Source organism: Nomascus leucogenys, chromosome 2 (assembly GCF_006542625.1).
Source record: "Nomascus leucogenys isolate Asia chromosome 2, Asia_NLE_v1, whole genome shotgun sequence".
NCBI classification, from domain to species: domain Eukaryota; kingdom Metazoa; phylum Chordata; class Mammalia; order Primates; family Hylobatidae; genus Nomascus; species Nomascus leucogenys.
In genome coordinates, this window is record NC_044382.1 from 72,427,466 (window position 1) to 72,452,795 (window position 25,330).

General features: G+C 42.3%; 1 long non-coding RNA gene across 1 annotated transcript in view; it reads left to right on the forward strand.

Annotated features, from left to right (window-relative positions):
• Nucleotides 1-1,023: 1,023 nt before the first annotated feature.
• Nucleotides 1,024-25,330, forward strand: part of LOC101178383 — a 39,796-nt gene continuing 15,489 nt past the window's right edge. The window contains exon 1 of the long non-coding RNA XR_177887.2: nt 1,024-1,714. This is a non-coding gene — a long non-coding RNA (uncharacterized LOC101178383). The remainder of the gene's footprint in view (nt 1,715-25,330) is intronic.

The following is a 25,330-nucleotide window of genomic DNA, read 5'->3' on the forward strand; positions in this document are numbered from 1 at the left end:
AGTGATTCCATTTTTTACCCCACTTGATACATTATCCCTTCTACATAAAGAGTTCTGTGTGCACACACACGTCAACGCTGAAACAGACAATCATCTTGCCCTTTCTAATAGTCCAAGGGTCTGTTGGAAATGACATGCACTACAATTTAGCTGAGTGTTGAGTTTGCTCCTAAAGGCTATTCACATGCATATATCATATCAAGAAAAGTAAACGTGAATGGATCCTATGCCTGTTCTCCTTCCTACACTCAAGTAACCCACCATGTAGCAGCTCCTTTTTTTCACCGTTTCCCAGGGATAAACAGACAACAGACCATTTTCAGGTGAGTACCTATTATATACCCCTCTACTGACTCACAGTTCCCCACTGAATACCCCAAGGCTACTCCCACACAGCCATTCATGCAATAAAGATGACTAAGGAAAGGAACTTGCATGTGCCAGCCTCTCCTCCCTGCTGAATGCGCCGGTGAGCAGAGCCTCAAGCCTGCCCTGGCTCACAGGAGCCTCTCAGGTTTCTCGGGTGAAAGAGGCCAGGCACATTCTCAGGCAAATATGAAATAGAAGAAAGGCACTGAAGGAAGCAAACCAGAGGTTCTAAGAGCTTTCCAGCCTGACCTTTTCTGGGGTGGAGGCACAGAGGCTTCTCTGATGACTGGTGACAGAGGATGGGTGGACATTGAGGAGATGAAGAGGGGGAAAGGAGCAGCATTCTAGGTTCAGAGCTTTCTTGGGGCTCTGAAAAGCCCAGAATCAAAGGGTGCAGAAGGCTAGCCTGATGGGTCACAGGGTCAGGGAGGGGGCTGCGGGTGGGAGGCAGGGACTTTTAGGTTATGATCTTGACATTCCTTTATGCCTCCAACACTCACAATACTGGGTGTTGACTCAGCCTCCATAGGAGATATCACAATGAGCTAGTGAAAACAGGCTCAGGAAATCCTCAGAGCTCCCAGGGTGTCTAGACACAGGGATTCTATAATCCTGCCAGGAAAGTGGGTGGGAGAGGGATTTGCAAAGAACACCATTAACATCACTTCCCCAGGGCGAGGAACTCCAGGTGAGGCTCTGGGGGAACCTGGCTATGTGCAGTCGTTTACAGCCTAGGTCTCCTGGAGCCTATGAAATGAGAATCAGTCATTAGCACAGCAAGCGGCCCTCATCTTTCCTTCTCGATAATAACACTGTCACCAGAGGACGGAAAATTACCCTGACGTCTCTATATCTCCAAATTGCACTTCAGAGACAGACTGCATAAGGCAAACAGACCCTGAGTGAAAACCTCCTGGCTAGACTTCCAAGCCAAGGCCTAATAAATAACCCTGAAATATACAAAGTGATGGCAGCTTTGCTCTGTGGCTCGTGGCTTCTGCCCTGGGAAGGACCATGAATTTCAGAGCCTGACAGATGGGGTCAGAAAGTGGAGTCTGCCCGGTGGGTTGAGGATCTGCAAATTAACCCCATGGTGGTGTTTTCGGAACAAGTGTGCCTGCTCAGGCAAAGACTAACCTCTAAGAAAGGAGCAGGCCCGGAGGTGAGGCCCCCTGGGCATGAAAGAATCAACCCCAGTCCACAAAGTCCAGAGATGAGACATCCTGCCTGAAGGAGGGAGCCCTGTGCATCACAGGATCAAAGAAGCCAAACAGGATCTTTAGTGCTGACTGAAATTGCTCATGAGGAGAAAGGCTGCATGGCATTAAGTGAACCCCATTGAAAGGTGCAAAATTTTCGTAGTCTGTATTTTTCTTTCTCTGTCAAAAACACCACAATTTGCCAAAGCACTTTAGCGATCATTTGTAAATTGGTCTGCCAGGGTCTCCATAAGAATGTTAAATGACAAGAAGAAGAAATCAATATCTCAATATCTCATCGCTGACGGTGGGGGTGGGCATTCAAGTGAAAAACAAGATTCAAAGTACCGATAGAAGGATGCAAAGATGTTGATCTCCTGGGATGAAAAATAGTTAAACAAAAGGTGACAAATGCCAAGCTAGAAAGACTCATCTAAATAGCTAATGCAAATAAATCCAACATAGACAGCTATAGATGTTGAAGCTTTTTTTAAAATTAGATTTCTTCAGGGACTACTGATAAGCATCACATCAAAAAAGATGATCAAGAATAAATTGGTTCTCACTTAAGCAATGGCTGCAAAAAAAAAATTGTGATGTGAAAATAAAGAAAATATTCCTAGTGTGAATAATTTAAAAATATAAACAACTTTGGAGATAGGAAATTTACAGAGTTACTACAAAATCTGTATCCTAGAAGAGGTATTACATTTAGAGGTAGGAGGCTGCATATAGGAAACCAATAATTGTTAGCATTTATCGAGTATTAGTTATGTGCCAGGTACATAACTAATAAGTGACTTTTTGTAAGTAGGTGGGATTTTTGTGAACACTCAGTGAGCTCTACGGAGTATGTAGATTTATAATCCTTATTTTGTAGATGAGGAAATTGTGGCACAGAGAGGTTAACTATCTTATCCAAGATCACACAGCAAATCAGATCTAGGATTCCTGTCTCAATTCCAGAGTTGTTGCTATTTGACTCTACTCTTTATAGGTGTCTATCCATTTGGCTTAGGAGAAAGGGAGTTTAAGGAGGACTAGCTAAAGGTTCTCACTAGAACAAGAAAGAAATAGCTTGAGAGCTTTATCCAAATAAACTGTTTTTTCTGGGAAGAGAGAAGGTAGGCATCATTTTGGGTATGGCCATCACCAAGGCTGAATTTTGTTTTTGTTTTTGTTTTTCCCTTGATGCCTTTTCAGAGGCTTTAAGATTCTGGCTGGAACTTCAAAGAGAATCCTGGGTTTTCTCTAAATACAGTTATATTTAGTAAAATAAATAAATAAACATGAATTGGGGAACAAGAGTCAGAACAATCACTTTCACGTGTTTACCTCAAGCTGCTATAGGAAAAGAAAATTTAGCAGAGTAGTCTTTGAAATATTTTAAAATAATTACACAGCAATAAGCCAGAAAGCCAAAACATTTTCTTCTTTTTCAAGACATTCTGACTTCTTTTGCATTTCTACCTCTTGGAATAACAAACCATTCTCTCTTTTTATTTCTTTTCTGTTTTGGAAAAGCTGCAAAAACACCTCTCAAACTCATGCAAATTATCAGTGTGTCCTGAAATATTTTCCTGAAACATTGCAAAGGCTGGTAATCAGATCTTTCAAGAATAAAACCGGGGTTTTTTTTTCTTTCTGGCTTCTGGTCTTAAACCACCAACATCTTCTTTTTCCTCCCAAATAAATATATGAATAGAATTCTCTTCCCAAATAACAAATGGATCATTTTCTTATTTTATTTTAGAAGGAAGATCTGGAGTCATTTTTGATGCAATTCAAGCCAACAGCTTCTACCAGTAAATGCCAATGGTCCTATTTTCTGTGCATTTGATAGCCACGTTGCTTATTTATGGCTCTTTTATTATCCAGACCTACTTGGCCGTGGATAAAAGCATTAAGTCAATTAATTGTGTTTGGATGCGGCAGGACTTGTGTTTTGTGAGGCAGCAGAGGATTGCAAGCTTGATTCCGGGGAAAGAGTCTCAGAGAGGGAGAAAGAGGATTAGATGGTTTTATGGGGAAGGCAGTGAAAGAGAGCCCACCAGCCAAGAGGCCCAGGTGTGAATTGAATGATGATGCAGAGAAGGCAAGGTGGCCAAAAGGAGCTGGCTCAGCTCAATGGGTTTCTTCCTCCCAGCCAGCAGATCAGGTCTCCCTCATGAGATCACAGCACTCTCTCTCCTCCTCAGAGGTTTCTTTCTCTTTCTCTTCCCTTCTGTTTCCCTCACCATTCAGAAAGCCTTCTCCTTCACTCCTTCCCCTTTCTCTCACCTTCCCACCTCCTCTGTCTCTGTCTCCTTCTCTCCCATCTTCCTTTTATCTTGGATGCTTTACAGGACTCACTCCATTTGGCTGGCAGGGAATTGATATGAAAGCTTTTGTTCTTTCAAGCTGTTTTTCTTTCTGAGAGACAAAATACCTACCTTGTGTCATGTTCTCTTGTGTGTGACTAATGGTAACAGAACAGTTATGAGCTGTACATTTGTATTCTTAGAAAGCTTAAATTAGTATTATTTTTTAATATAACAATTGTATTAGCACAAATTGTTTGCTTCTAAAACATCACACGTGAAAGCAAATTAAATGGCTTAAATTATATATGTCCATTGACTACTAAACCATTAGAAAGTAGAGACTAGTAATTCTTAGTTCCAAAGGCTGCACGAATTCTGTTGCCTGAAAGCATCTAAGATGACTGTCTTTGGCTTCTAAGAACAAAAGGGCATCTGGGTGGGAGGAAATGGCAGATACCAAGGCCAGTCATCTCCATCTGATTCCATTTCTAACACTCACTTTCTGTGCTGATTCTGTCTTGACATTTTGGATATAGCAATTAATATCAGTCATAAAATAAAAGAATTTAAAAACTATAGGTTTTCCCACAATTGAACTTTTACTGGGTGAATGAAGGAATGAATGGATAGTAGAGGGATAGATGAATGGGTGATAGATGGCTGGCTGGATGGTGAACAGAGAGATGAATGGTGGGTGAATGAAGAAATGGATAAGATGAATGGTGGATAGATGGATGAATGAACAGTGGATGTGAATAGTCTCTTGGAGTCAAACCAAATCATTGAGGAACATCAGCAACAAATGTGCTCGTTTCCAATTAAATGGGCGCCTGTTCTATGCAAGAGATCAAGGAAGTAGATGGATTTTTGTTTTGTTTTTTGTTTTTTATATTTTTTTTATTTCCATAGGTTATTGGGGAGCAGGTGGTGTTTGGTTACATGAGTAAGTTCTTTAGTGGGGATTTATGAGATTTTGGTGCACCAATCCCCCGAGTAGTATATACTGTACCCTATTTGTAGTCTTTTATCCCTCATCCTCTTCCCACCCTTTCTCCCTGAGTCCCCAAAGTCCACCATGTCATTCTTATGCCTTTGCATCCTCATGGCTTAGCTTCCACTTATTAGTGAGAATATATGAGTTTGGTTTTCCATTCCTGAGTTACTTCACTTAGAATAATAGTCTCCAGTCTCATCCAGGTCACTGTGAATGCCATTAATTCATTCCTTTTTATGGCTGAGTAGTATTCCATCATTCATATATATATATGTATATATATTCATATATACATATACATATATATTCATATATACATATATATTCATATATACATATATATATCACAGTTTCTTTCTCATTAATTGATGGGCATTTGGGTTAGTTCCACATTTTTGCAATTGCAAGTTTTGCTGCTATAAACATGTATGTGCAAGTATCTTTCTCATATAATGGATTCTTTTAAACGAGGTAGATGTTATGAGGCAAAGAAGGGGAAGATGTTGTCCATGCCCTCAAAAAAGTTGCAATCTAATTTGGAAATAAGACAAAATAGAAATAACAATACACATTTGGTTAAAAATTATATGGTATGGATTGTTAAAGGAAACTCAGTTGGAAAAATATGGGGGTGGGGAATTCCAAGTAAGAAATGGAGTATTCAGGAAAGGCCTCATGGAAGAGACCTCAACCAAGCAAGAGTTTAAAGGACAGATTACTTTTGAACAAGTGGGAAAGAGGGGCCATTCCTAGGGAGAAACAAATAAAATTTGGTGGCATCAAGTCATTTCTGTCTTACAGATAGTCTCCCATTGTTTGTTCAAGGGCTTTGAGGAAGAAACATCAAAATTTTGTCTTTTCTTCAATTGTATGCTCTGCTGCTAACACAGTATCTTGCACAAGTGAGGAGCTGTATTAATTCATAATGAATGAGTGGGTTGAATGAATAAATGGAGAGCTATAGCCAAAGTCTCTACCCAGACTATAGTCCCTCCTTGGGATTCTCGGCATGAAATGAAGCTCAACCACACTTTAGTATGGGTTGTATTGGATTAGATTTTTCCTGCACAAAGAGCCCTGATAGCAACTTAAAATATGGATTGGGAGTAAGTTGACGAAATACAACTTGTACTTTGGCAATAATGGAGATAAGCTAGTTTCTTCACATTTTTCTAAAAGGAACCCTTTCATAGTTGAAATGAAAAGAAAAGGGCCAAAGGGGAAACCAGAGCCAAGCTTTGACACAATCTTAATTAAATAACTTTAATCCCAGCTTTTTGGAAAAATCAAATCTAATAATATTTTGCCCATCGATTGTTCTTCAAGAGGATAATAACAAATCTCTCCACTGGCTTTAGCCTTGCAACTAGCAATGTGCAGTAATTTAATTAGCTGATGTGCCATATCAGTAGTTTAGAGACTGCAGTTGTCTACTCTCTGAACTACATGGGAAGCTCGATTGGGAAGTGTTATAGCCTCTAAAGGTGAATGTCCTGGCCAACAAGTGGCTTAGGGAGTTTGCTAATGAGTTTTCTTTTCTGTTTTTTGAGACAAGGTCCTGCTATGTTTCCTAGGGTGGAGTGCAATGGCGCAATCATGGCTCACTTGCAACCTCCACCTCCTGGGCTCAAGAAATTCTCCTACCTCTATCTCCTGAGTAGTTGGGACTACACAGGCACATGTCACCATCCCTGGCTATTTTTTAAAAAAATTTTGTAGAGATGGGGGTCTCACTATATTTCCCAGGCTGGTCTCGAACTCCTAGACTCAAGCAATCCTCCCATCTTGGCCTCTCAGAGTGTTGGGATTATAAGCATAAGCCACCATGCCCATTCTGTCTATTTTAACAACCCCATCTCCTATTCTGACTCTCTTTATTCTCTATTCCCTTGCCATGCTTTATTTTTTCCATTAGCATTTATTATTATACAACATAAGTAGTTGTCAGTCATCTCCCATGAGAGTAAATGGGGTGAGAACCTTGTCACTTGTTAGTCATACTCACTATGACTACTTTATCTTTGCCTGAGGCTACAACAGTGCCAGGCACACAGAAGACACTCAATATTTCTTTAAGAATGAGAAAATAAATTTATTGGGTTTTTGCTTTGCATATTTAGCCCTCAAAGAGCTAAGCTGAAAGCAAGAACTCCAACAAGACTTATAGTTATTGTTTATTGAATACCCATTACGTGTGAGGCACTGTGTTAATCACCTTACATTTATTAACTCATCTAATCCTCACAACACTGTGAAGTAAATACTGTTATTACCCCTTCTATAGGTGAGCAGACTAATGAAGTCAGCCTGCTGGGCCTTGGGTTGTCAGAGAGAGATTCTATATGAGGGCAATTATATTTAGGGCTGTCCCCTTGGCAGCCTGTGTATGTTGAAAGTAAAGAAACCACTTGCATGATGATGATGACCTTGATGATTATGCTGACAACAACAATGATGGTGATGATGACAGTGGTGATGATGATGACATTGATGATGATGACAATGACAATGATGACCGCGATGATGACAATGATGATGATTAGCTGATATATGAAGTACTAGCCATGTGCTGGGCAGTACAGGGCAGTGCCCAGCACACAGTAAGTGCTGTGATATTTATTTAATATGTACTGAAGCCTTAAAAAGTAGATGCTGATATTATCTTCAGATTATAGGTAAGGAAAATGAGCATGAGATAAGTTAAACAGCTTGTTTAAGGTCACACAGCTACCAAGTGTCACTCACAGTCTGGCTCCAGGGCCATGTAGAAATGCAAATGCCATCAAAGCAAAAAAAGAAAAAGGAAAAAGGAAGTACAAACAGAAGAGGATTCCAGAACTAGAGTCCACATCAGCCTGGCAGATCCACAAGCTGGGACTCAGCAGATGCCCCCATCAGAGTGGAGTTATAAAGAATCCAGAGGCAAGGGCATTCTTTTTCCCTGAATAGACTTATACAATATTTACAGAAAACTGCTCACTGAAGAGACCATTGAAAGTGGAACCTCTTACCAAAAAGGATTTCTATACCTAATAATCACTAGATAAGTGAAAAAATTCATGCTCCATGGAGCTAAAAACACTCTCCCTAGGGGATGGAAGCAGTCTCTAAAATAATAAAGGACATGTTGGATAATCAGCATATTAAATAATTTACACAAAAAAAAAACACAAAAGGGCCCAGTTCCTTGCACTTACCTGAAGGATTTTTGTTGTTGTTGAATAAGGTTGTTTTACTTGCTTCTAGGTTATTTCTTTTTCCACTTGAACTGCCTCAAAAAGAGAACTTCAAAAGGAAAAGTTACTGGGAATGGAATTCAGTAATATTTAGGAAGAAGTGAAATTAAATATTATTTGATGCCATGATTCCTGGCTGGCCACACATAAGTTCCCGGCAGGGAGCTCACTTAGCTAAACTTCAGGAAGCATATTCAATGGGTTTGTGAATTCTACAAACACACCATCGTCACTCACTCACTCACTCTTACAATGTGGGTAGGACTCAGGGACAGGAGAGAAATAACCAAAGTCTGAGTTCTCTAGAAGCTCCCAGAGTAAAGACCAGAGGCTCCAGCTTTCCTATCACTTTTCTTCAGCCAACTAGGGTCTTCATAATTTAAACATTAATAGTTATTATTTGTTGAGCACTTTAATGAGCCAAGAACTATACTAAGTGCTTTCTGGTTATTATATCTTTTAAATTCTGACAATAAGCTCATGAGAGAGATAAAGGAATTAAGGCTAGAAAGGTGAATGGCATTTACCCCAGCCTCATAGCTAGTATGAGGTATGGCTGAGATTTGAACTGTGGCAGATCTCACTCCAGAGCCTGTACTGTCAGCCACCCCACAGTAGTGGTTAAGAACACTTTTGGAGTAGCTTTGGCTCTAGACAGAGCTAAGTTCAATTCCTAAATCTAAACCTCACAGAATGAGGCCAGTTGAGAAATGGTTCCTCCAGATGAAAAGGTGGGCTCTTTGATCAGAAGAGGAAGTGGTGGGAGAAGAAACAGATTCAAACCAGCAGCTGTCATTCACACGTGCATGGATTTGTTTAGGAGGTCACTTTCCTCCTCACAGCCGGCAACGACATGATGGGAGATTGACGGGTAGTCAAGGAATGCTGTCCAGATGTGACTGCCTTCGAGAACCCGGGAATTAAGAGAGATCATTTTAAGGTACAAGAACCCTGAAGACAAGCCACATGCTGTTCAGTGATGCCCAAGGCCAGTTCTGCACTGGAAAGAGTGGTTTGTCACCTGTCGTCTCAGGTATCAGCTGAAATGTCATCTCATAGGGCACTGGAATAGAAAATGCTAGGCAGGGCAAGGTCAGCTGCAAGGTCTTTCTTTGATTTTCCTTTTTGAAAGGAGTCCAGCATACTGTCTTAGGTTGGGGCCCCCAGAAGCAAACCCTGAGGCAACTATTTAAGTGCAAGTTGCTTATTTGGTAGGTGATTCCAGGAAACCAGGAAGAAAGGGAAGCCAACACAGCATGTTCGTGAGTAGGCTCTTGCTGGAGGCATTTAGGGTTCAACCCTGCTCAGGACCTCCAGGGGACAATGTAGAGTGTGCCTCAGAGTCCAGGTACTTCTTCACCACCTCCCATCCATCATTTCTTGAGACTTGCTCCCAGGGGCAGCTCCCTGACATTTCTGGTCCATCCTGTGGGTAGGCTGAGAATACTCAGGTGGCCAAAGAAACCCCCGGGGAAAGCAGTAGAGGGAATTGCAGTGAGAAGCCACCTGGCTGGTGTGCATGGGGATTGGAGGTGCCAGGGGAGGAGGGCTAGGCACCAACAGTGCCTGCCACAGGTGCAGAAAACTGTTTCTTTACTGGGAGAAAGGTGATAGCCTCTGTGTCAGTGAAAAGCTGAAGAAGCTACTTGGCTTCGACCAATTGTTGGCCATGCAAGAATGTGGACCCATAATTCAAGAGAAACTACAAATCTAAATTGTATTAGAAATCTCTAGATTTTCAAATGTCTTGGTAGCAAATTGAAAATTTTTAAAACACTGCAGGCTACACAAGCTCATGTGCTGGTCCCAGTTTGTAGCTTCTGATATAAGAGATCCTGATGCCATTGCTCAGTGTTGGTAATGCACTTGTTCCTTTCTTGAAAGGGCCTTCCAGCTGCCACCTCACAAGCCCTTCATCACATCCCAGGGAATAACTCATTTTCTGAGTGAGGTTACTGCATAGAACACATCTCAGAGTTGTCCCACCCGAGAGGTAGAATTCAAGGTGAAGAACTTTGCTGAAGGCATCACAGCTAGTTTGTGATACTAGGGTCTCCCAGCTGTCATCTTTCTAATGATCCACCTGATAGTTTTATGATGGTGCCATCTCTTTCAGGTGAGCCTTATCAGAGGTGGCTCCTTAGATCAGGGCTTCTAGAGAGACAATGTTTTCCCCCTCTTTTCCCACCTACCATACAGAGATAGAAATTTCTCAAGGGTGAATAGCAGCCATTTGATCCTATTTCTCTAATAACTTTCACACTAGGAAATTCTGTTCTCAACAGCCTTTCAACAGCATCCTAAAATGTGGAGTTTAATGGTAGACATGAGAACAATAAAAATGACTGTGGCAATAAAAGTGATTCTCTAAACACCCACAGACCACCTTGCACCTCTTTAAATTTCCTGAGAGGTCATAATCAGGGAATGAGGACCAGACTCATTCATTCATTCAGCAGGTAATTACTAGTGCTGAATGCCGGGCATGGTTCTAGGTGTTGAGGGTGAACCAACAAGTTCCCTTCTCTCATTCACAAACACCTTCTTCAGGGGAACAGGCACCCACATTGGAGAAGTTGAGAATGCAGCTCCAGCTTGACTTGAAAGAGCTGGGGCACCTCCTTGACCAGATGAGGGTAACGCTCCTGACCTGCCTACCTTACAGATGTGTGTTGAAGTCAGATGAGGCCACAGGTATGGAAGGAGTTGGGAAACTGAAGGACTCTTCAAGTTAAGGCATGTTTATTACATGCCTTGTCTGTCTTTTTGGCCTCTCCCATGTGGAGGGGAACAATTGCGTCTTGGGATCACACAGGATGAAGTGGTTAGGTAATGTCTTCAGTGTTTACCCAGAAGGAGGAGATGTCTGCTTTATCAATCGTTACACAAAAAGGACTCCTGTCCACAAAGATTCACTGTTTCACAGCAAATTAAGGTATTTTGCCTTAAACATTAGTGCTGGGATATCCAAATCAAAGCCTGCAGCCCTGTGTTTGGATGTTTCTTATAAAGGTGCACTCAATAAATATTCATGCTATTCAAAGGCATGAGAGCCAGAAAGGGTCACCTCAGCCATTCTCATTTTACCAGTGGGAAAATTGAGGTCCAAAGAGAGGAAGTGACTTGCCAGAGGCTGCTCAGCGGATTAGGGCAGAACAGAAGGGGAAGCCAGGTCTTAGTCCAAAGCATTTTCCACAACAAATTCAAAAGTGACCTTCCATATGAATGGTCTAGTTTATTCAGCACATTTGTGCTGAGCACCTTTGGATGAATGGTCCTTGGGTAAGTGCCTTAAACAAGTGCTTTATTCAAATAAATGTACCGGTTGCTTTTGGGGTTTTTCTGACTCAGGAGCTCTGAAGTGGAGCCCAGGAACCTACGTATTATGTATTAGGGCAAATGCCTCTGGGTTATTCTGGGAGCCAGGCAAGTTTATGGAATGCCAGCCTGCATGGCTCGGGGCATGGTCTTAACCAAAGCTGGGCAGGACCATCTCAGAGCACACACTCCTGGGCTTCGCCTCCAGGAACACTTCATCATTATTTCACCGTACAGCAAATCCTCACTTCACGTTGCCAATATGTTCTTGGATGCTGCAACTTTAAGCAAAACAATGTATAACGAAACCAATTTTACCATAGGCTAATTGATAGAAATAAGAGTTAAGCTCTTATGTTTCTGGTCACAGAAACATCACCAAACCTCTAGAAAAAAACCAAAGCACTTCTGACATTAAACACTGAAATAAATGTGAACTATCCATACATTAAGAAAGATTAACTGAAAACAAGTAAGATAATTATTTACCCAATTATTCCAGTTAAAGATTTCAGGAGCCCATCCCAGCAGCTCAGAGCACAAGGAAGGAACTGACCTGGCTAAGATGCCATCCCATGGCAAAGCACACACACCCGCACTCACTCCAAATGGGACAAGGAGATGCACCAGTGAGCCTCCCATGCACAACTGGGATGTGGAAGGAAACCAGAGTATCCAGAAAAAATCACACAGGTATTGGAAGAACTTGCAGACCCCACACAAACAGTGGCCCCTGATGGGAATCAATTTATTTTCCTCATCAACATTATAACAAAATGGCATTGAACAAAATGACACTATTTAAGGACCTGCTGCATTTCCAAAACCTTTCCTGGGTGAGCCTGATCCACACCATATGCTCAGGAAGTTCTGGCCTCATTGTTAATTAGATCACTGCCATAGAGGTGGGGACACACCTGGGCTCAAGTCCCAGGTCCCCAATCACCAGCTGTGTCACCTGGGGTAAAGTTATTTACCCTCTTCAAAACACGGGGGATAATAGCAATAGAGCCCAGCTCAGAGGGATGTTTTGAGGATTAAACGGCATGATATGTGTTGGGCGTTTAACACAGTGTCTGGCGTACGGACACCCAAAGAATGCTAGCTATTATTTTTATTTTTTGTAGTCTGGGAAACCTATACTTATCTGATAGCTGAAGACTCCACATAAAGCTACAGCCTCAAGAAGGTAAATAAGGTTGAAAGGGAGCATGTAACCAAACGTTTTGTACTGGACAGAAAAAAAATACAAAAACCTTATAAATCCGAGGCTGGGTATGGTGGCTCATGCCTGTCATCCCAGCACATTGGGAAGCTAAGGCAGGAGGATCACTTGAGCCCAGGAGTTCGAGACAAGCCTGGTCAACATAGTGAGATCCTGTATCTCCAAAAAAAATTGTTTAATGAGCTGGGTATGGTGGCACATCCCTGTAGTCCAGCTACTTGGGAGGCTGAGGTGGGAGGATCACTTGAGCCCAGGAGATTGAGGCTACAGTGAGCCATGATGGTGCCACTGCACTCCAACCTGAAAAAATCCTATAGATAGGGAGTTTCAATAATAAACTTTGACCAAAAAAAAGAATCTGTTCCACTAGGTGAAAACTTCACTCTTTTCCTCCACATCTAAACTCTGTCTTCCTATATATTCTCCCCAGCTGAGGGACAATTCCTAGCATGAGCATTTCAGTATAGGAAGAGCTTGGAATGATCTTTGCATTCAAGCACACATTGTGGATTTCTCAGAAAATCTCCAAATCTTCCAAGGTTACCCAAGCGCACACTGTTGAACTGACGGAGATGTTCTGAATCAGGCCACTTTCTTTTTAGCACCTTCCCTGATGAGGGGTTACCATGAGCCATCCATTTTCTTGTTCTGCAAAGAAATTACCCCATTCCAGGGGATAAAACTATTTCAAAGGAGCTAAGAAAATAAACATTTTCTCTGCATTAAAGCTTCTGCCTTCTTTGAACTTCTCATTTTTAGAATATCTCCACTGATAAGGACAAATGTAATTTTCACCATCAGTGGATCTGAACAGACAATTACGTTAAGGCAAATAAGACAGGGTGAGGCCAATGATGTGAATCACATTGTATGCATCTCATGTGCAAACAAAACTCTCAGATAACAATGAACACCCTCGAAAAGCAGTCAACATTTTTTTTTTGCATCTAATCAGGGCCCAATTTGCATAAACATTTCTTTACCTACCACCTCCACAAAATCAGTTACTGGCGTTTGGAGATCTGGGGAGAGTGGAGAATTCAGTCAACATTTAAGACATTTTCCCTAAGGGAACTGCTCAACTCCCTTAGGAAGGGCTTACAGGTGCCTGGCAGAAGCCATGCCCTCATTGCTGCAGCAGGGCAGGTTTACAAGGCACTCTCATGCGCGTTCCCTGATTGGTCCTCACCACAATACTACGAGCTTGGAAATTCAGATCGTTTCTTATCTTTATAATGAAGAGAAACCCAAGATTACAAGTAGTTTCATAGGAAGTGGCAGGACTGGGATTGAAGTCTTACTTTCTTCTGGAGAAGCCTAGGTTTGCCTCTGAAATCTCCACCCAGTCAATGAGTATCAGCCGATCCAGTAGATTTTCAATGGTCTGATGCTGTTCTTACTCCCAAGCACAGAGGGAGACACTGGTTTAGAGCTCTGCAACGAAACAAAAATTTGGAAAGGGGCAGCAGGAACTGATCTCAGCCCCGCTGAGATTACCATTTTTGCAAGTGGCATTTGAGCCAGCCAAGTGCGGGAAGCAAAAGGTTACGCTCACAGAATGAACTCCGTGTTGAGCTTTTGTGTGCAGGAGAAAGGGAAAGAAATGATATTCAGGAAAGGAGTATGAGGGAGACCATGGGGAGGGTAAGACAGGCCTGAAGGCACATGTAGAGAAAGGCAACGGTCTGCTCTTTAAAGCCTCCCTAGTGCCTTGGCACCAAACAGAACAGAGGTCCAGGCAGATGTGCCTCAGAAAGGAAGTTGGCGGCTCGTGGGGTATTATTTGCAGCCTTCAACAAGCATGGCACTCAACGTTTGATGAGGGCCTTGGGTGCTATCCAATGTGGGTGTGCACTGGTGTCACAAAGCTAAGTGAACTCTCCCAGCCCACCCTCCACTCCTCAGCCATTGACTTGCTTCTGTCTCTGCCTAGCTGCTCATGTGGGTGGTGGAGGGCACTGATGCTACTTCTCTGTGTACAGGGGCAAGCATGGCCCAAGAGGGAGGAAGGGATGAAGGTCGAGGTTTGCAGAATGGGTTTCTTTGGGTTTCTCCAGAGAAACAGAGAGCCCATGAAAAGGTTCAGCCCTACGTTTTGCTACTTTATGCATCGTTCCCAGGGGAAAAAAAAGAGACAGAGAGAAAGAGAGAGGATGACAAAGGGCATTATTGGTGGGGAATAACAGCTTGCAATCCATGACCTAGATATTTACTGGGGCTCCAGCCAGCTCTGAGGCTCTAAGATTTTCCCCTTTCTCCCAAAAATGGGCCTGCTTCATTTCTCTAGCCTAGTGTTTTCTTGCAGTGAGGTAAAATATCAGCAGGTGTTTTATATGGTACTTGGAAAGCATTATTTTGACAGTTATGCATTTTTTTTAAAGTATTGTCTCATGTTTACGGCAACTGATGCTGGATTTGCATTTATGATAGTAATATGAAATGTCTTTTTAAAGTCAATTTATTTACACCTTTAAACATGAGTTGCTTTCATTATTGAGTAATTATTAAGGAGTAGTATATATCAAACATGGCAATGGCAAAAAGCATGGCATCTGATTCACAACAGTTTGGGACCTGCTGTGCCAACCCAACTGGTGGAGTCAGCTAAGCACTGGCATAGAAGCCAGTGGAGTACCCAGCAGGACACCTAGACCCACCCAGTCTCATAGCAAGTCAATGGGAAACAATAGCTACTGCACAATAATTCACAACTGGCCATGCATGGATCCCATCCCAGGGGCAAGGACAGGCTAAAGACACAAGATATAAGAGGTGGTGGCAAAGCAAAGCCACTGCCCACAAAGGGTAGAGTTGGGGAAGATCCATGGTGCGGGGGAAGGGATAGGACCCTTTCTGAGCTTGTGTCCAACCTCTGCCCTCTAGCCTAGCTGGTCTATACCATCCTATATCTCCGCTGTTTACTTTCGCCTCCTTATTGTTATGTTTCCCATGACTGAAATGGCCTCTGCTTTCCTGTGTATATTTCAGAATTCAAGTCCCACCTCCATAAAACCTTCCCTGAAACTCCAATGGCATAAATGTTCTGGCGCCACCCTTTGGCAATTTCCATGCTCTGCCCCTTATCACTGCACCCTGCCTAGAGATGGCAGGAGATGCGCCCCATTGACGTGTGAGATGATTTAAGGGTGAGCTGACTCAGTGTTAAATAACATTAAATTGCAAAGTGAGAAAGTCACTCCCTTCTGCTTCTGCTTCGGTGTGTCTGATTAAATCAAGAAGAAAGTCTCAGCTTGGGAGTAACATGTCTTTAACAACCACAACATTTGCTAATCTCCCCTTTTAACAAAGAGTTTTGGATGAGAACACTCATCATGTAATAGTATTCGTCCAGAACTTAACATTATTTTGTTTTTTAGATATATATTTTTTTAATTAAAGCAAATTATTCTGGTTTTTCATTTGAAATGGTGATTTTTAAATCAATGTCTTTAAATAAAAATCTGGTCAACTGGAAGAAAATATTAGGCAGTAACACATAATGCAGCTCCATGTAAGGTGCTGTTGTGTGGACATGGAAAACATTGGGAAGGTGCTATAGCAATGACTAACATTCAGAAAACATGGCAGCTTTTCTGTGGGTACAGTTAATCTGTTCATCTCCACATGGCACAGATTGACTGGGATGCCAAGAGTGAGAGCCTGGCATCATCTTGTCCTGGCTTGTTGACCCCTTCCTCCATCGGCTAGACTATGTCATCCATAGAATAACAAAAAACAAGCAATAAGCAAAAACACCAAATAGCAGCAACAACAACAAAACAGAGAAACAAAACACACTGGAAGGGGACTGAAGACTCATAGAACCAAGAGGAAGTGTGAATGGGCAACACAGCGACCTCTGAAGACCAAAAAGAGGGAGCATAGAAGTTTTCTCTGGGACACACCCACCACTACCGTGAAAGAGCCCTGACTGACTATCCATTGGTGTGTTCAAAGTCTGTTGAGAGTGTTTGACTGGCTGAGCCCAAGTCACAAGCTGGTATGTTGCTACCAGGGGACAGAAGAGGAAAGCACGGCCCCTCAGCTCCCACAGCTAGTAGCCAGGCACTGCCTCCTCACAAGACCACACTCAGTGGGGATTTCCTCTAATGAGGAGGGTTGGGTGGATGCTTAACAGCCCAAACATGACAAATGTTCACAAACACACACACACGCACACACACCTGCCTATGCTGCGTTTCATCCCTGCTGCACGTACCTCCCTCTCAGTTATCCTCTCTCTCTTGCAGGTATATTCAATGTCTCCCTCTGATATAGTTTGAATGTTTGTCCTCTCCAAATTTCATGTTGAAATGTGACTCCCAGTGTTGGAGGTGGGGCCTGGCACTGGCAGGAGGTGTTGGGGTCATAGGGGTGGATTGCTTATGAACGATTTGGTGCTGCCCTTGTGGTAATGAGTGAGTTCTTGCTCTATTAGTTCGTGTGAAAGTTGGTTGTTTAAAAGAGCCTGGCCTCTCTCTTGCTCCCTCTCTCGCCATGTGACATGCCTACTCCCCCAAGCCTTCCACCATGAGTAAAAGCTTCCTGAAGCATCACCGGAAGCTGAGCAGATGACGGTTTTATGCTTGTACAGGCTGCAGAGCTGTGAGCCACATAAACCTCTTTATAAATTACCCAGTCTCAGGTATTCCTTCATAGCAACACAAAACAGACTAATGTACCCTCTTTACTTGTCTGTTCCCTTGAGCGTGTAAACACTTTTGAACCTCTCTTATCTTTAAAATCCCTCCTTTACCATACATTACTTATAACCTATTCCCTAAGAGTTGGAAAAGTGGTCTTCACTCACCACCTGTACTTCCTCACCACTCATTTACTGCCCATCCCACTGCAGTCTGACTTCTGACTCCCCAGCTCTGGCACTTCCCTGAAGCCATATTTTCCAAGGTTAACAATGAATATCAAGTTATTCAATCTAAACAGCACTCTCCAGTCTTGAGGTCCTTCGGGTGTTGATCACTCCCTGTTTTTCTGAAACACTCTTCCACCTTGGCTCTGAGACCCCTCACATCCAATTTTTCATTCAGTAGATGTATATGGATCACCATGACTCACTAGAGCAGGCACTGTGGTCATAACTGGAGATACCATAATAAGTAAGATGGCCAGGGTCCTGTCCTGAAGGCACTGAGAACCTAGTGGGAAGATAAGCAACTAGGCCAAGGCCATAAAGCCTGGCACTCAGAGGTGGTACTCAGCAGTGGAGTGGGTTGGATTGTTGTCTCCAATTCTTCACTTCCTTCTTATGATGAAATTGCATGCCCATGACCTCTGCCTTGTGAATCTGTACTATGGAGTCTGCTTTCCTGCCCCTCTGACTTTGAGCTTGGCCAGGTTCCTTGCTTTGACCGACAGAATGTGAGCAGATGTGACAAAGCAGAGGCTTTCTATGTGCTTACAGCTAGGCTTGGCCTCTTGCACTTCCACCACCTGCAAAAATAAGAGCATGTCCTAGAATGAGAGCACGTCCTAGAATGAGAGACATGAGGAACAGATCTCATCAGCTGCAGCCTGCAGCAGAGCTGCCCCAGCTCGTGCCCCATAATGGGCAAAAAAATGAAATATTTGTTGTTGTGAGACACTGAGATTTGTTAGTTGTCTGTTATATTAGCATTATAGCAGAACCCTGACTTTTTGTGTGGGACTGCTGACCCTCTGAGAGCACAGAGAGTCGGATCTAGCCTTACAGGGGTTGATATGAGAAGGAGGTGTTGATAACTAAGCTGAGTCATGAAGGATGAGTAAGAGTTGGCCAAGAGAGAGTGGGATGGGGGCAGAGGATTGTGGGGAGTTCCAATGGAAGAAGTAAATGCACTGAGATGAGAGAGGAGCCAGTAGGCTTGGAATAGACTCACTGTTCACTCTAGCTGGAGCGTGGAGTGCAGTACCTTGTTCCTCTGCTTCTCTGGGCCATCTCAGCACCTCCTATGGCTGTCTTTATCATCTTTGTGCTGACCTCCTGATTTTATAGCTCCAACTCAGACTTCTCTCAAGCTCCAGGATGCCATCTCAATGGGGCTCTCAAAGTCAATGGGGCTTTCAAAGTCAACATCTCAGCAAGTCCAATGTTGACCTTCTTAGACCCCTTACACATGTTCTTACTGTGCTCCTGATCTCGGTAACAACTCCTGCCCCCACCCTTGCCAGTGCCAAGGCCAGGAAGCTTGGCCACCCCCTGGAGTTACTTAGTTCCCCTCTTAGCTCTACATCCAATAGGTTCTGTCTAGTTTACCTCCTTACCTCCAACACCTGCTCCTGACTTTCTATCCCTCTTTCCACTGTGAATAGCCACAGTGTTAGTGGACATCTTGACCTTGTTCCTAATTTTATTGGAAATCCTCTGATATCACCAATAGTAGGATGCATGTTAGTGACTTCTAATGTATACATTTATCAAGCTGAGAATTTCCCTTCTCTTCATAGCTAAGACATTTTTTAGATAAGGAATAGGTGTTAATTTTGTAAATCATTATTTTCCTGAATTGATTGAAATAATCACATAGTGCTTATTTTTTAATGAGTTAATGAGATATCCTGAGCCATCATAAACCATACTTGGTGATGATGTAATATTCCTTTAATTCAATCCTTAATTTTGTAGAGGAATGGGTTATGTTATCATTCTTGTGTTGATTTCTCCCAGTCAACATCTCCAACTCAGACTTTCTGCATTTATGTTCATGAGGGATATTGACATATCTCTTTCTTTGTAATATTATGTAATATTACATGACATTTTTTAGTAATATTATTAAAAACTCATACAATAGGTTAGAGCCTTTTAATCATTTTCTACAATCCAGAAATTGTATGTGTATGTTTAAGTAGGTAGGTAGATAATGTTTACAATATGGAAATTATCCATTCCTTAATGGCTTTATAGAACTCACTTATTAAATTACTGGATCTAGGGTTAATTTAATAAGTGAGTTCTATAAAACCATTAAGGAATGAATAATTTCTAGGGTTATCTCTTTGATTGCCTCTTCAATTGCTTGCATGATTATTGGTCTTCTCAAGTATTTTCCTAAACTCTAGTCAATTTGATTTTATCAATCAAATTTAATTAGTTTATTTTCTATTTTATTAACATACATTTTTATTAACTTTATTTAGCCTTTTTACTTTCTTCGGTTTATTTTGTTACCTTTTCTAGTTTCCTGTGTTGAAGATGAGCTCATTAATTTTCAATATGTCTTGCTTTCCATTGTATGCACTTAAAGCTATATATTTTCCTCTGAGTACCACTTTGGCCACCTCCCATTGGTTTTGATTTGTGGTGCCTCTATGGCATTTATTTGAAATGGCTTGTAACATCAATTTAGCTATCTTATATGGCAAGCCACTTCAAATTGTTTTTTGGCTCCATCTGGACATTTATGTCTTCCACATATACAGGCTGAGTATCCCTTATCCAAAATGCTTGGGACCAGAATGTTGCGAATTTTTTATTTTTTCAAATTTTGGAATATTTGCATATACATAATGGGATATCTTGGGAATGGGACCCAAGTCTCAACATAAAATTCATTTATGTTCCATACACCTTACACACATAGCCTGAAGGTAACTTTATATAATATTTTTAATAATTTTGTGCATGAAACAAAGTTTTGACTGTGACTCATCACATGAGGTCAGGTGTGGGATTTTCCACTTCTGGTATCATGTGAGTGCTAAAAAATTTTTAGATTTTGGGGCATTTTGGATTTCAGATTTTTTGATTAGGGATGCTCAACTCATACAATAGACAAAATAGTTTAAGTTTCCTACTGTGGTTTTAATTGAGATTTTATAATTGAGAGTTTATAGTTTAATTGGAAAGAATTAGTGAGATTTCCTAAGAATATAGTATATATCTCTACTTGTTTAGATCTTCTTTTATGTCCATCAGCAAACTTTAGTATTGCTTTTACATAGGTCTTTTGCATTTTATTAAGTTTGTTCTTGTTATTGTGAATGGAGCCTTTCCCCTTTATGTCTTCTAATTGGTTATTAATGATATATAGGATAACTAACAATTTGTACTTGTGACTTTCATATTTTACTACATTATTAAACTCACCAGAATTAATAGTTATTTGGTTTATTCTCTTGGATTTTCTAGGTAGGCAATCAAATCACCTGCAAACTATTACACAAAATAGGTGTTCAATAAATATTTGTTGAATGTCTGTGCTTATCTTCCAGGAAGTGGAGACAATCTTGTACAATTTAGATGTCCTCTAAGAGCCTTGCCCTACAGAAATCTCTTAACACTAAATTTTTTCAATGAAATCTTTGTACCTTTGTGATTTATTTTACCACATCATATTAGCTATATTCTAGCCTTAAGTAATTTAGAAGAATAAGAACATAAACAATTCACACACAGCATTCTCACAAATATTAGGGCCTCAGCAGCAGATACTTTCATATTTCTGAAAGGTCTTCCACATCAAATCTATGCTTCAAGAGTGGGAGAGGCACTGTCCTTCCACTTTGCAAAAGGACATTCAGGGAAAATGCCCTGTCTTCCTCTTTAAAAGCACAGACTGACTTCTTGGCTCTACCAGCCCTTGCACACTCAGACTCTTCCTACAGAGAATGAGTAGAGAAAAGAAATGCTGAAGCTTGCCTTGGTGGCAACATCCATCCAGGAGGACTTGAAAGATTCGAGAAAGGCAAACTATCCTCCCAGAAACAAATTTGCTTTTTCTATATTTGCTTTAAGCAATCCAAACTTTAAAAAAATCAATGCGGTCTAGGGAGAAGAAAGGAGGCAGGAAAATGAGCCCTTTGCAAATTCCTCTAGAGAGCCAACTATAGCCTATTAATATTAACACACAGTACCTCTACCCTTGGATGCTTTTGGAAAGCCATGGCTGACTCTCAGGAGCCCCGCTGTGCATGGTTCTTTTGAATGTTAGGAATAAAACCCACAGCCTCTGAATCAGGCAGAAAAATGCCCATTTTCCTTTGTGCTCACACTTTCAGAGGAAGCTGCCTCGGGCAGAGAAAGGAAGAAGGAAAACGATGAGAATTCTTAACAACAGGCTGTCCCTTGGCAAGGAACATCCTTATTTAAGAATCTTGCAAAGTGAAGGATGAACAGAAGACAATGAAGTGAAACTCAAATCCATCTTGAGAAGGTATATCTTTCTGAGATAGACTCAATTACTGATCCTGCATGGATGGTGACTTGCAACGTTTGTTAAAGCAGCACAGTGAAAACAACAAAGAACCTTGGGTCTAAACAGAAAATGACTAGAGGGAAGGAAGACTTCACAAAATTAGAAGAAAGGGAAATAAGTGCCTCAGCTATTCCCTTAGGTACATGAGGCTGCTTACTGGAAATTCAGACTTGGCCTTGGACTTGAAATACTCACCAATAGGCTTCCTGAACGGGACCGGACTTACCAAGCAATGCCATGCTTGGTCCTACTGCTCCATATTGAGTCCCCTGAGCAGTGCTCCTTGTTTGCACATCCTTGTTTGCCCATCCTTGTTTGCCATGATCTCCCATTCCCCATTAACTTGCTAGCTTCTGTGAGTCTTCACAGTCAGCTGAAATGCCACTTCCTCCAAGGACCCTAATCTCCCAGCCCCTGTGTCTGTCTCTAGCGCAGCACCTATCACAGCAGATGTCCGTTCAGTGGTCTATCTTTTCCCAGTAGACTTCATGTCAGCTGGCATTGAATACTGCTCACCTGACACAGTGCCTGGTATAATACATGGCAAGAACTCAATAAATATTCATTGAATGAATGAATGAGCAAGGTATATAGACCAGCACAGCATTCTCAGGGGCGTTAAGTTACCCTCTTGCCCTAGGGCTGCATTTCTGTTTGAAATGAAAACATTTTCAAGGTTAAATATATTCTTGGAGCCACATTTAATTGGCTGGCTTCCTGAACACTAAATCATTTAGTTTCAGGAGGAAGAATTTTTTTCCCTTGGCAAACATTTCCTAAAGAAAAGTGGATGAGGCAACTGTCAGAAGAAAATGAAGCATTGCTGTGAAGCTGCAGAGGTGTCTAAATACTGCCAAAGATGTCCCACAGGCTTGCCCACTCAGGGAATATCTATAAATATTTTCTGCAGTTAGCCTATTAAGACGAAATTATCTTGAAAACACTTTCTAAACATTAAGTCACAAGTGTTTGCTAATAATTCGTTGCCCTTCCTTCCTCTCCTTTCCAATCCAATTGGATATGAAGGGTGCCCTTCATTTCACGACTCCATTTGAAATCTTTGCCCTTCCTTTTCATCTCTGATAAGGAAAGGCAAAACAGTTAAACTTTAGAGTTTGGTTAAAAGAATCTTTCACTCAAGTCAGAGGCTGCCATAATAAACTACCACAGACTGAGTGGCTTCAACAACAGAAATTTATTTTTTCACAGTTCTGGAGGCTGGAAGCCTGAGATCAAGGTGTGGACAGTGTTGGCTTCTGACACTTCTTTCCTTGGCTCTGTAGATAGCCACCTTCTCCCTGGGTTTTCACATAGTCCTGTCTCATACATGTCTGTGTCCAAATTTCCTGGATTAGGAGCCACTCTAATGACTTTATTTTAGCTTAACTACCTCTGTAAAGACCCTATCTTTAAATACAGTCACATTCTGAGATACCTGGGGTTAGGACTTCAACAGATGAATTTGGGGGGACAGCCCATAACAGCAGGGTGCAGTTTATTTCCTCAGACATTTCTGGGCAGGAATGGAAGACACAGGATCACAAACTCATGGACAACTTTTTTCCAGAGTAAAAAGCTATCATCTCTTGAAAACCCAAGAAAAATGAAACCTGTCCGTTCAACACGGGATGACCTCTAGTGGGAAGTGCCAAGATGGGAAAAGCAGTGACTTGATTCTTCTTTGGCTTAAATGACCCCCTCCCCATCTGTGTAGAAATGAGATCACCACAGACTTTCTCGGACTTCTATTCTAGTCTCTCCACCTACCTTTTCATTTCCAAAGTACCTGGAGACCAAGGACAAGGGTGGGAGTCATCAGGGACTGATGATGGTGGGTCCTTCCTGCCCTTCCCCAGGACTGGGATGCCCTTGTTGTGAGTGCATCACCTTCCTCAGGATTCAGGGCAAGAGTAGGAGGTTGTTCTTCTCTAAGGGAGAGAGAACAGGATGAAAAATGACTTTTGGATGTTGCAAACCACATCTGCCCTGACTTTGATTAAACATGCTGCTGACTGCTTTTAGTAGATAAGCAGTGTTTAATAAGATAGGCTAAACGTGTCATCACTCTTCACCTAGCCATAGAGATTTTTCTAGGCAGATGGGAACACAGGCTGTCAGGAACATCACTTACCCTCATTTTGGCAACAGCAGGAAGACCTGGAAAGAAGTGTCAGAAGCGCCCAGGACAGGACCCTGCAGTGGACGCCTCTGGTTATTTCTTGTGCCCTGTCTCATTTCCCCCTTATTTTGCTCAGAACATTCTGATTTTCCTTTGGGGAAAATCCCTGATGTTCTTCCTACTGAGAAATTGCTGTGGTTCCTGTCCTTTCCAAAATCATCGGGGTTATTTCCTCCTAATTACCTTTGATTCTGTGAACTAATCATAGCTCCCACCCAGGCTTCTGTCTCCACCTCAACTCATATATCCAAAGACCTGTTTGATATCTCCACTTAAATATTTAGCAGGCACCCAAACTCCTAATCTAACCCCTGGTCTCTCTTGCAAACTTGTTCTAGCCACAGCCATCCTCATCAGCAGATGGCAACTCTGTTCTTGCAGTTACTCAGACAGAAACCTTGGAATCACCTGACTTGGGCTTTCACATTCTGCATGCAACCTGCCATGAAATTCTGTGGACTCTCCCTTCAAAATTGATTCAGGACCCAACTTCTCTCACCTCCCAGCCACCATCACCTCCTGCAGGATTTACCTCCTGGTTCCTCCAACACTTCCTACTGTCTGCTCCCCCCCAGAAACCAGAGTGTGTCTTCCAAAACAAAAATGAGAGCATACCTGCTGGACATGGTGGCTCACGCCTGTAATCGCAGTACTTTGGGGGGCCAGGGCAGGTGGGTCACTTGAGGTCAGGAGTTAGGGACCAGCATGGGCAATATGGTGAAACCCCAACTCTACTAAAAATACAAAAATTAGCCAGGTGTGGTGGTGCGCACCTGTAATGCCAGCTACTCGGGAGGCTGAGGCAGGAGAATCACTTGAGCCTGGGAGGCAGAAGCTGCAGTGAGCTGAGATCGTGCCACTGCACTCCAGCGAGCCAAGATCACGCCACTGCAATCCAGCCTGGGTGACAGAGTGAGACTCGGTCTCAAAAAAGAAAATGAGAGCATGTCAGTCCTCCATTCAGACCCTGCAGGCACCTCATTTGATTCAGAGTAAGACTGAAAGTGCCTGCCACAGCCCTCAGGGGCCCACGTGATATCAGGCCCCTTTCTGCCTCTCTGACCTGGTCTGTTGCCACTCTCCCAGTTCAATGTGCACCAGCACATTGGCCTTCTTACTGCTTCTAGAACACACCAGCACGTGTCTGCCTTCGGGAGCTCTGGCTGACAGCTCTTCACCCAGAGACCCCATGGCTAACCCCTCACCAACTCAGGTCTCCCCTTCCCTGGGTGGCTGTCCAACCACTCGGGCACTCCTAATACCTTTGCCTTTGCTCAGCTTTTGTTTTTCTCACATATCCCATAGCTTACAGT